The sequence below is a fragment of the Benincasa hispida genome, chromosome 1 (genome assembly GCF_009727055.1).
Source record: "Benincasa hispida cultivar B227 chromosome 1, ASM972705v1, whole genome shotgun sequence".
Taxonomy (NCBI): Eukaryota; Viridiplantae; Streptophyta; class Magnoliopsida; order Cucurbitales; family Cucurbitaceae; genus Benincasa; species Benincasa hispida.
In genome coordinates, this window is record NC_052349.1 from 60714839 (window position 1) to 60728332 (window position 13494).

Genomic DNA, 13494 nt, shown 5'->3' on the forward strand with positions numbered 1-13494 from the left:
GCCATTTATAAGCGTTATGAATGCCTTGCATGTGTTAGCTTCGCGTTGTGGTTGTTTCCGTTTATAAGTGTTATAAAGGAAATTAGACCTAAAATCAATAATTCAGAGTTGCATGTGAACTTAGGGTGAACTCAAGTTTTTTTAAAAGGGTTTTAAAATTAGATTGAGATAGACCTAAGTTCAAATGGTTCTAAAGAGTTTAGTAACCTAGATTAATCTTTTAAAATCGGTTTAATAGGATTAAATTGATTGGAATAAAAGACTAAATTTGTTGTAAACCTATCTATAAGGGACCTTTTGTCTAAGGCGGGTTTTGGCTAGGCTGAGGTTCTTAAGTTGACAAAAACGTAAGACCCCTACCTAGGAACCTACTTGAAAAGGTGAATTAGATAGATTTTCAACAAGCATGCGATGTTTTGGTCAAAGACTCCGTTCAAGAGTTTAATGGATGATGATCAAAAGTTGTTGAACTATCCAAGGTAAATGTTACTATTGGGAAAACCTAAAATTCACTTAGTTAAAATCCTTAGCCGTGTTTTTTCTAAGTAAACTAAACCCTAGGTTATAAAATACTTAGTGGGAGGAGGAGGCGTATCAGATATGTCTATGATTCCACTTACATTTCTCCCTGTATGTTCACACCGTGAGATTCATGCTTGGCCTCGAGATGCCCCAGGATGCATCCTCCTTCGGATGGTGTTTATATGAGTCAATATCAAGGTGGATGGAGAGAGCATTTATAGTAAATGGGTGAAGGGTGTGTGCCAAGACGTCCTATGGTCTCTGTCATTGCTTCACACCATGAGATCATTCTGTACGCCCTTGTGTCGCCTTCGATGCGGCCCCCTTCGGATGGGTTTTGTGCAGTTGGTCAATATCAAGGTGAACTCCAGAAATGGATAGAATCGCTTTAGGTTTTGCCCTAATTTGATTTTTTTCCCTTCATATTGGCCTTTTGGGACGGACCTTTAGGGCTTAAAATGGCGGGTCACACTTACGGGAGATTGTTGAGTAAGTTAATGATCTCTTGGCCAAATCAATGATGGCTTGTCGAGGAACAAGAGTTATTCTGGTATTAATGACTGGTTGAGATCTTCTCAATTCAGAGAAGGGATAACTGACCTCCCTTCGACGGATTTTGTCCTAAACCTTTGAAGCATCATTGCGAAACTAGATGTCACACGGAGTTTATGTCAGTTTTGCTAAAACCTTATTGGATGTTGTTTTGTTTTACAACAGGTATTTGCTTAAAACCTAACTTAGGTCAATGTGTTTTTCTTTTCAGCAACTCGTTAGTATTTCTGTTTAAAGCTTTTAAAAATGACCGATTTATTATAGTGGAAAGAATCGTGTGAAATAAATTTCGTGGCAAACGAACTCCATCCCACTACTCTCTAAAAGAGGAGACAAGACAGTAAATATGATTTATTGGTCTTGGAGACATGTCTGGTAGAGAATGATGATTCTGCCTGGATCCTTGATTTAGGTGCTACCAATCATGTCAGTTCCTCTTACCAAGGATTTAGTTCCTAGCAAACGTTGCCACAGGGAGAGATGACTCTTCGAGTCGGTAATGGTGAGGTTGTTTCAGCTGTTACTGTAGGCAGGCTGAAGTTATTTGTTTACAAGAAACGTTATCTGTTACTGGATAATGTTTTTGTAGTTCCTCATATTAAGAGGAACTTAAGCTCAGTTTCTTGTCTCATTGAACAAGGTTATACCGTCTCCTTTTCTGAGAATAAAGTGTTTATTTTCAAGAATGGAATGGAAATTGGTTCTGGTTCAATAGAAAATAACTTATATGTACTAACTTATATGTACTAAGGCCATTAGTCATAAAAGCTTTGTTTAACACTGAAATGTTCAGTACGACAACAACAGCTAAAAAACCAAAGGTTTATCCAAAGGAAAATGCCCATCTTTGACATCTAAGGTTAGGTCACATCAACCTCAATAGGATTGAGAAGTTGGTGAAAAGTGGACTTCTAAAGAGTTTAGAAAAAAACTCTTTGTCGGTATGTGAATCATGCCTCGAAGGCAAGATGACCAAACGACCTTTTATTGGAAAATGTTACAGAGCCAAGAAAGCCTTGGAGCTTGTACATTGAGACCTCTGTAGTCCGATGAATATTAAAGCTCGAGGTGGGTATGAATATTTCATCTCTTTCATAGATGATTATTCAAGGTTTGGGTATCTCTTCCTAATACAACGTAAGTCTGAAGCCCTTGACAAGTTCAAGGAGTATAAGGCTGAAGTTGAAAACTTGTTAGGTAAGAAGATAAAAGCACTACGATTTGATCATGGTGGAGAGTATATGGACCTCCAATTCCAGAACTATATGATAGAACATGGGATTGCATCCCAACTCTCGGCTCCAGGTGCACCTCAGCAGAATAGTGTATCTGAAAGGAGAAACAGGACCTTATTGGACATGGTTCGGTCTATGATAAGTCATGCTCATCTTCCAGACTCGTTTTGGGGTTATGCAGTGCAGACTGCCTGTTATATCCTGAATATCGTTCCCTCGAAAAGTGTTTAGGAAACACCTTTTGAGTTATGGAGAGGTCGTAAATGTAGTTTACGCCACTTCAGGATTTGGGGCTGTCCGGCACATGTGCTAGCGACCAACCCAAAGAAGTTGGAACCGCATTCAGGATTTGGGGTTGTCCGGCACATGTGCTAGCAACCAAACTAAAGAAGTTGGAACCGCGTTCGAAGGTTTGCCTCTTTGTGGGCTACCCCAAGGAAATGAAAGGTTGATACTTCTATGATCCAAGTGAGAACAAAGTGTTTGTTTCCACTAATGCTATCTTCTTGGAAGAAGATCACATAAGGGATCATAAGCCACGAAGTAAGCTCATTTTATGTGAGATCTCTAGAGTTGAGACTGCCTCAACGTAGTGGAAGGGTTATGAACCCACCGGATCGCTACATGGGTTTGACTAAAGCCCAAGACATCATTACGAATGATGGGGTCAAGGATCCATTGTCTTTTAAGAAAGCAATGGAGGATGTTGACAAAGATGAATGGGTTAAGGCCATGAACCAGGAAATGGAGTCTATGTACTTCAATAACGTCTGGGAGCTTGTTGATCCACCTGATGAGGTCAAGCCTATTGGGTGTAAGTGGATCTATAAGCAAAAGAGAGGTGTAGATGGAAAGGTGCAAACCTTTAAGGCTAGGCTCGTGGCAAAGGATTATACCCAGGTTGAGGGAGTTGACTATGAGGAAACTTTCTCACCTGTTATCATGCTTAAGTCTATATGGATTCTCCGTCCATAGCCACATTTTATGATTATGAAATATGGCAAATGGACGTCAAGACTGTCTTTCTTAATGGTAATCTTGAGAAGACCATCTATATGACTCAACCAGAGGGGTTCGTAGTTTCAGATCAAGAGCAAAGAGTTTGCAAGCTTAATAGGTCCATTTATGGGCTGAAACAAGCATCTCGATCTTGGAACATCAGATTTGACACTGTTGTCAAGTCGTTTGGCTTTGACCAGAATGTTGATGAGTCTTGTGTTTACAAGAAGATCATCAACAGCTCTCTAGCTTTCCTGGTACTGTATTGGATGATATCCTACTAATTGAGAATGATGTAGGATATCTGACTGACATTAAGAGTTGGCTAGCTGCCCATTTCCAAATGAAAGATTTGGGTGAGGCACAGTATGTTCTCAAGATCGCAAGAACAAATGGTTAGCCCTGTCTCAGGCATCGTACATTGATCAAATGTTGATCAGGTACAGGATACAGGATTCTAAGAAGGGTTTGTTACCTTTTAGGCATGGAATTTTTCTGTCTAAGGATCAATGTCCTAAGACACCTCAAGAGGTTGAGGAGATGAGATGGATTCCCTATGCTTCTGCTATAAGAAGCTTGATGTATGCAATGTTGTGTACCATACCCGACATTTGCTATGCAGTAGGGATTGTCAGTCGGTATCAGTCCAATCCAGGATTTGATCACTGGAAAGCGGTTAAGACGATCCTCAAGTATCTTCGGAGAACGGGGGACTACATGCTTGTGTATGGAGATAAGGATCCGATCCTTACAGGATACACGGACTCTGACTTTCAAATTCTTCGCGTAACAGCTAGCCAGGTTCTGATATTCCAAATTAATAGATCTATAAAATCGAACATTTTTTACAGTCGCGGCTAGGTTCGCATTGTGGTACCATTTTCTCATTTTAAATGATGAATTTTAGAATTTTCGTGTTTTGCCTTTTTGTTAAAGCTTTTGTTATTACAAATTTAATTGAAATCCTGTGGTTTGGGCGAAATTAACTTTGCAACGATTCGTAATCGAAAAGTCGAGTTTGTCGAGTCGTTTGGTAATTCTCTATCGTATGGTGATATGCAAGTTCTCAACCGAAGAAAAGATCTAAGCTTGATCCGATCGTGAGCCTCACATAAACAATCAAGGGATTACCTAAGCGATCTTAGATTTTTTTTCATACTGATCAATGTAGTATTTATAATCATCGTTTAGCTTAATGCTTAAGCGATGGGTTAAAATCAATTTACCATATCACGTGGCATTGTTGCGCCGATCGCGTGAGGCGCGGGGTAGCAATCGAGTGGATGCATGCGATGTCTCGTCGTTAGTAAAAAGGCGCGCTAGACGACGTGTAGTTACAAGCTTCATCAGCTAGTTACGAACCTATGCGATCAGCGTATGCGCATAACGGAGACCGCCTATCGTCAGCTAAGCGATCGCTTAGCGCCCGATGGTGCTTCGCAGCATCGTAGTCTCTTTAGACAATATCCTGAAGCGGGCGCGGCTGAGCGCACTAAGTATCAATGTACTTCAGTCTTCTTCGCTTAGTTACGGTACATAATCGCTTGTGATATCTAAAATACATTTGGATTTTCAGACCGATCGAAGTAAGTTCAAACGATCTAACCTGGCAGCGCCTGCGTAAAGCGATAGAGCGTTTGTATATCGGTAGACATCACGAGTGCTTAGTACACTATGATGTTGAAAGAAGTGATGTTTAGCCGAGCGAAGTTCATATGACTCGTCGCCTGTTTCTTGAAACCGACAGACTCCTTGTCCTTATAAAATATAGCTTATCCTTTTGTGTTTTAAGGCAATTTACCCTGGTTCATCAACTTGCATTGCTTATATATATTGACATGTATGGTTGCTTAATGTCAAGTTTTTTGTCATAAAAACCACTTTAGGTGTGCAATTGATTCATACATCATGTATTATAAATGTTTATATATCTTGCATGAAGAAATTACTTGAAGCATGTTCATTCATCATAAATTAGAGAGTATATTTTGTAGCAATTAGCATATCATGCATCATTTCTTTTATTTATAAATTGTTATAATGTCTAAGGTGAATGGAACATGTTTGCTGTTTCATTGCGGATTTTATAAAGGTTTAATATAAAAAAGAAGTCACAATGAAAGGACAAGCATTGACATGACAGTATGGCCATTTATAAGCGTTAGAATGCTCTTGCATGTGTTAGCTTCGCGTGTGTTGTTTTCCGTTATAAGTGATTATAAAAAGTAAAATAGACCTAAAAATCAAAATTCAGATTGCATTGAACTTAAGGGTGAACTCAAGTTTTTAAAAGGGTTTCTAAAATTCAGATTGAGATAACCTAAGTTCAAAAATGGTTCTAAAAGTTTATTAACCTAGATTAAATTCTTTAAAATCGGTTTAATAGATTAAAATTGATTGGTAATATAAAACTAAATTTTGTAAACTATCTATAAGGAACCTTTGTCTAAGCGGTTTTGGCTAGGCTGATGTTCCTTAATGACAAAAACGTAAGACCCCTACCTAGAAACCTACTTTGAAAAGTGAATTAGGATAGATTTCAAACAATCAATGCGATTTTTGTCAAAGACTCCGTTCAAGAGTTTAATGGATGATGATCAAAAAGTTGTTGAACTATCCCAAAGGTAAATGTATCTATTTGGAAAATCCTACAAATTCACTTATTAAAATCCTAGTCTCCGTTTTCATAAGTAAACTAAAACCTAGTAATAAATTACTTAGGGAGGAGAGCTAATCATATATGTCTATGATCCACTAACAAATTTCTCCCTGTAGTTCACACTCTTGAGAATTCAAATGCTTGCCCTCGAGATGCCCCAAGGAGCATCCTCCTTCGATGTGTTTATATGATCAATATCAAGTGGATGGTAAAGAGCAATTTTATAGTAAATGCCGGTGAAGGGTGTGTGCCAATACGTCCTATGGTCCCTCTGTCATTGGCTTCACACCATGAGATCATTTCTGTTACGCCCTTGTTCGCCTTCAGAATGCGGCCCCCTTCGGATAGGTTTTTGCTCATTGGTTCAATATCCAAGGTGAAACCCACAAATGGATAGAATCCCTTTAGTTTTGCCCTAGATTTATTTTTTCCCATTCATATTGCCTTTTGGCGACCGGACCTTTTAGGGCTAAATGCGGGGTCACAACTTACGGAGATTGTGAATTAAAGTTAATGATCTCTTGGTCCGAAGAGTCAATGATGCTTGGTCGAGGAGACAAGATTATTTCTGGAGGATTAATGAACTGTTGAGTGATCTCCAATTCAGAGGAAGTTGATGAGAAGAAACTGACCTCCCTTCGACGGATTTTGTCCTAAAACCTTTGAAGCACATGAGCGAAACTAGAATTCATCACGGAGTTTATGTCTAGTTTAGCTAAAACAAATTATTGAGGATGTTGTTTTTTTACAACAGGTATTTGCTAAAACTCTAACTTAGTCAATTTTTTCCTTTTCATCTAACACTCGATATATTTCGTTAATAGCTTTTTAAAAATGACCGTATTTTAATAGTGGAAAGAATCGTGTGTGAAATAAATATCGTGTGTGCAACGAAACTCCATCCCACTACTCTCTAAAAGAGGAGACAGACAGTAATTATATTTATTGTCTTGGGAAGACATGTTCGGTAGATTGAAATGAATATTCGCCTGGATCCTTGATTTAGGATGCTACCTAATTCATATCATTCCTCTTTACCAAAGATTAGTCCTAGCAAACGTGCCACAAGGGAGAAGATGACTCTTCGAGTCGGTAATGTGAAGGTTGTTTCAGCTTACTGTATTAATTTATGTTTATAATAATATTAATTATTAGATAATTAATACTTTTTCTTTTAAATAACCAAGGTAGTGGGTGGTTATTGGATCATGGCAACCATGAGTTTAAAAGGAACTTGGTTTCCTATTTTGAAAAGAAGTTTTTTTACAAAAGTTTGAAAAGGAATTTGAGTTTTCTTTCCGGCGAAAAGAAACTCACGGAAGTCGTCAAGTAAATACAGATTTACTAAACGATGGCTGGGCGAGTTAAACAATCGTGCAGGTGCGAACTAAACGATCGTTCAGTGTTTACTAACGATCGCATAGCTTTGCTTGACGATCGCAGGCCCAAGGTAAACGATCGTGTAGAGTTTGTACACGAAAGACCGAGCTAAACGATCGCATAACTTTTGCTAGACGATCGTATAGCTTTATCTAAACGGTTGGGCATCGACCTATACGATAGGTCCCCGACTTCTCTCACTTGCCCAGTCGTGTACGCGATCGTTGTTTCCTCCGTTAGTCTGCCTCACACCAAGTTCGAACAAAGCCCACCCTCTAGATTCTCACACCGAAAATACCAAGGTCGCCTTGTTGGTGATGTCAGACTCAACTCGACATCGTCGAGGTTTTCTGGAGGCCGTTTGTGGTGTTGTGGAGGCCGTTCGTGTCCCTAAGGACGAGCGTGGTGTTCGTTCGTGTTGCGAAGGAGATCGTGACCAAGGAGATCGTTGAGGACGAGCATGAAGTGTTCGTGCAGTGTTGTGATCATATAGATTGAGCGCTCGTGATTGCGGTTGTTCGATCAGAATCGCGCATCGGAGCGTGGAAATGTTTCTGCTATGTGCGTAGAGTTCTCTTTATGCATTTGTTGTTCATGCTGTAATTTCTAGAATTATTTGTATAACCGTTTGTTTAAAGTCAACTATAAATGATTTGTTGATTCATGATTGTAATTTGGAATTGTCTTGTTCCACTACTCATGGAAATCTCGAGTTCGATTTCCTTCACATTTAACATGAATGATGATGTTTTTTTTTTTTTTTTTGAAAAATTCTTTTGAATTTACTTGAATATAATATAATGAGATTATTTAAGGATTTAATTTGAATTAAAGAAAATGAGATTTTATTTTTTAAAATCAAAATTTCTTGATAAAATTAATTTTTTTTTTAAATTCCTTATCATTAGAAGTGAATTGTTTTTTTTTTTTTTTTCGAACAATAAGGTTGAAATTTTTTTTTTTCAAACAATAAGGTTGAATTTAACTTAAATATAATATAATGAGATTATTTAAGGATTTAATTTGAATTAGATAAAATGATTATTATTTTTTAAAATTGAAATTATCAGATAAAATTAGATTTTTTTTAAAGTTGATTATCATTTAACGTGAATTGTGTTTTTTTTAAAAAAAAAAAAAAAAAATCTTTTGCATTTAACTTTAATACAATATAGTGAGATTATTTTAATATTTAATATAAATTTTCATTGCAATCTCTCAACTTTCAAAACATCTACTTTAGATATGGACTTTTAAAAGATAACAAATTTGCTATTTGGTTTTTCAAATACATTCGTTTGTTTTTTAAGTTCTTTAAAAAACATTTTAAAAAAAAAAAGCCATCATCAATATATATGTTTCAATTGACTTATGTAGTTTTAATACATTATCAATATACATTATCAATTGACTTATTTGTGTCGATGCATATATTCAAAGTTAATATTATCATTTCTTAAATAAATAGTTAAACACAATGTGTATTGCACATGTTTAAGTTAAAAATACATATTGGAGTTGAATTTGAGGAAAATATATCTCTATTATTAAAGATTAAATAAAACATATATTTAAATAATTTAAAAAAATGTAATTGGTCAACGCATTAGAAGATCTATTGTTTTTTTTTTCATTACAAAATTGTAATTTTTATGTTAATTACATTGATTACTTTAACTTTAGAATTTTTAGAATCATTGAAATTTATATACCATTGAAATTTAATTAGAAGTTCTCATTGTATCTAAATTTAAGTTTTGGATTATGATATGTATCCTCACAATTTACAAAGTTTAATTTACAATTTTTTTCATTTTTTGGAGTTTTATATGAAACAAAATAAGTAAAATCGTGGATATAACTACCTTTACATCTTTAAATGTGTTGTGACAAGAAATACAAGTCTACAAGGTTTTCTACCTTTTCCAATGCATCATTGAGTCGGTATAACCTTTCAAACACGTCGAGAAAACCTATCTTGATGCTAACGTTGCATCGGTATCGACGTCGGAAAACCACCATCGTGATAGCTTTACACAACGATAATTTGGTTCCGTCGGGATATATTATGTATTCCCAACGCGTGATGCATTGGTTAAGCTCTACGGTTTTCCAATGCTCGAAATGTGTCGATAAAAAATCTTGTATGCGTCGGAAAATGATCTTACTCGACGAATGCGTGCATCGGGATTGATAAATTTTTCCCCACACTCCAACCTTGCATCGGGATTGTCTATTTACATTGTGCCATTATTTTACATCTATTTTGATACACTATGTGTCGGGATAGATGTATTTTGCTTATGTATTTCTCATCGGGATAGATTTTTTGTTCTTTAAATTACCTAAAAATCTTTTAATTGGGATAACTTATATATACAATTTCCTTCCTTGTAATGACCTAAAAATTCCTTTCATCAAGCAATAATAGTATTAACACAAATTGAATATAATAAAGGTTAATATATCTAAACAAAACGTTGTTGTTTCAAATGTAATATTTACATAAAAATCAAACTAATAGATGGAATAAAATGTAATATTTACAAAATATCAAACTAATAGATGTAATATTAATACAAAAAATATAAATAGATGTAATATTAATAAAATATTAATAAAATGTAATATTTACAAAAATATTACAAAGAAACTAATAGATGTAATACAAAAAATCAAATGTAATATTTACAGAATCTCAAACTAATAGATTGAATAAAAAAGATCTATTGACAAAATAAAATTTAGAATTATTAAAAAATATGATATATATTCAATTATAAGTGAATTGATAAAGAATGAACTATTTAAATATACAGGTATAGCAAATAACTCCTCAACCAAATCTTTTATTTGGTTTTTTATAAAAAAAAAAAAAAAAAAAAAAATCCTAAATTTTGATTTTTTAGAATTATTTTCGACATAGCATGTATTGACTTTTAATTTATATATACTTTACTATTATTTTTAAAAATTTAGTGATTAAAAAAATCTTTTTTATTTTGATATAGATGGTTTGATTGTCTCTAAATTTCATATTTTGATTTAAACAAAAATATATATCGTTTAAAATTCCGTGCCCTTAGTTTAAAAAAAAAAAATCTTTTATTTTAATTTGAATGGTTTGATTATTTTTTAAGAAAGGATTTGATTATTTTTTAATTTTATACTTTAATTTAAACTAAAACAAAATTTTCTATTCTTTTTAAAAATTTTGTGATGATCCAAAAAAATCAATATTATTTTTTAAAATTTTGTGATAATACTCTCTTAATTTAAAAAATATATTTTTCTACTTTGATTTGGATGATTTGAATATCCTCTCAATTTCAAGTTTTAGTTTAAACCGAAGTATAACCTTTTTTTTTTGTTTCGTTATAATCTTTTCGTAGTTGAAAAAAATCTTTTTAAGTTTGAAAAATCTTGTAAACCAAAGTTTTCTTTGAAAAATTCTTTTGCACTTAAATTGAACTAGTGTATTACCACATGCATTTAAAATTGTGTATTTTTTTAATTTAAAAATAACTTAATTTTTATATGATTAGGACAAAAAGGTATTGAGTACCAATATTTAAAATTGAATTAAAAGTAAGATTAGTATCTTCTTTTAGTTTATGTAATGGGTTGAATGCTTTTATGTTGACAAATTAAAGTTGATAGAATCTTTCGATCTAGGATTATGTTATTAATCTCAACATAACTTAGTAAATATTACACATTTTCAAGTTCGATAGTTTGAACTGCTAAAAAAAATTCTGCGCTTGATTAGTAAAAATTAGTTTTGATGTAAAATAAATAAATAAAATATTGTTGGAATATCAGTATTTTTAATTTTAAGTTTTAAAAAACAGTGGGCTATATTTCAGTTTTCCGTATTTGTTGAGATCTGAAATCCAATATTACTCTATAAATAGATGTAATTAAAGAGGTTGCAAAAAAAAAATTATTATTTTAATTTATATCTATGTAATTGTTTAAGATATTTTTCACATTCATCTTCTTTTAATTTTCCTATTACACGGGTTTCAGACCATAATAATAATAGTTATTATTATTATTGGTGTTTTTATTTTTTTTGAAGAGTATTGTAATTAAAGTGTGGGGTGGGGGAATCGAACCTCAAATCAATTACAAAACAAAAAAATAATAAAATTCAAGAAAATTGTTGTAAAATTGATTTTTTTTTTTTTAAAGGTATTGTAATTAAAGTGTAGGGTAGGGGAATCGAACCTCTAACCTTGAGATCGATAGTACAAGCACTATGTCAGTTAAACTATGCTCGTGTTGGCAAATTGTTGTAAAATTGAAATTGAACTGAACCAACAATTTGGTTTAGCACAAATTGATATAATTATTTAGGTCGTATTATAACTTTAGTGTAGGAAATTTTAGGATTATGGCTAATAAATCGTTAATTTACAATTATGTTAGATTTATAGCATCCATATAAACTAATTGTTCCATTTTAATATTAATTAGCCCATAAGAATTATGTTACATAATACTATGATTCTATGTTCCACAATATGATTTTTCATTTCCTTTAATTGATAAATAAGCTTGGATTGAACTTAGATAATTGAAATCTTGGATTCAGTGATTGTAGCAGCACAACAATAAAAATTGTACATATTTAATCTAGATGTATTAATCAATCTCCAAAACGAAGAACAAACAGCTCGAACATCTTCTTCATGCATGTTAGATCTTGATGTTAAACATTGTTATTTCGTATAGAAAAAAATGATAGAAATAAATGAAATTTGATTCTAATAAGAAAAGAAAGATAATAATCCTCCAAACCTCAACTATAAAGTTTCGAATGTGTTGATGGTGCATGTCAACTTTTAGGGCTAGAGATTTTAAGGCGTATACTATTTGTCTTCAAAACTATTTATCTGATAACATTCTAGTGTTTTTAATTTATACATTTAACATAATTTCATCAACAAAAATATTATCAGACAAATAGTTTTGAAGACAACTATTATAAAGTTTACATTTGAAACTACTTGATTAATAAAGAAAAGTGTGATTGCTTGATTATTGATAAAAGACGCAACACTTTGTCAAACTTAGAAATTGTAACCACTTTTAAATAATAATAACTCGATTAATGTATGACTTTAATCGTTTAAAATAGATATCGATTAATTTCAAGGAATTTTTTAGATTATGGAGTTTTATATTTTAATTGTAATGTAAATGATATAAGGGTGTATTTGCAGTTGACTAAAAGTAAAAAGGTAAAATAGTCTAAAAAAAACTTTTCAAAGATGCTAGCTTTTTAATATATTATCGATTATTATCCAAATGTAATGTCATTTTTTAAAAAAAAAAAACTATCAATTTCGCACCATACAATTAATTTGTAATGATCATTTAATGGAAACCTTATTGTATGGTAAATTTTGAAGTGTTATTTGCTGAAATGGGAAGCTTTCAAATATATATATATAACTTGATAAGTTTAGAAGTAAAAATCCATTGTTTTTCGTCTTCTTAAATATAATTTAAGTTGAATACAATATAATGATATTATTAATGTTTCATTTGATAACCATTTTGTTTTTAGTTTTTTAAACTTGTACTTGTTTTCTTCCAATATCTTATTCGTGGTATTCATATTTATTAGGTAAACATTTGAAAGCTTAACCAACTTTAAAAACAAAAACAGGATTTTGAAAACTATTTTTTTAGTTTTCAAAATATGATTTGATTTTAAAAAAAATAATAATAAAATAAAATAAAATAAAATAAAACATAGAAACCAATGGATAGAATTGGGTTTGTAGACTTAATTTTCAAAAACAAAAAACCAAAAAATTAAGTCTCCATTTGGTAATTATTTCATTTTTAGTTTTTAGTTTTTGGTTTTTTAAAAAGTTGTATTTGGTTTTCTGTTTTGAAAAAACAAATGTTCCGCTACCATTTTATTTTTCTATTTTTCAGAAACAAAAAATATGTTTGGCAATTATTTTTTATTTTCTGTTTTTTTTTAAATCTAAACAAAAAATTTGTTTGAAAATTATCAATTTTAAAGAAATAAATAAATTTGATGACTTTTTTAATTTTATACTTTTTTTTTATGTAAAAATGAAATCAAACTATTTTACATTTACTTTTCATCTGGTATACATAGTCATA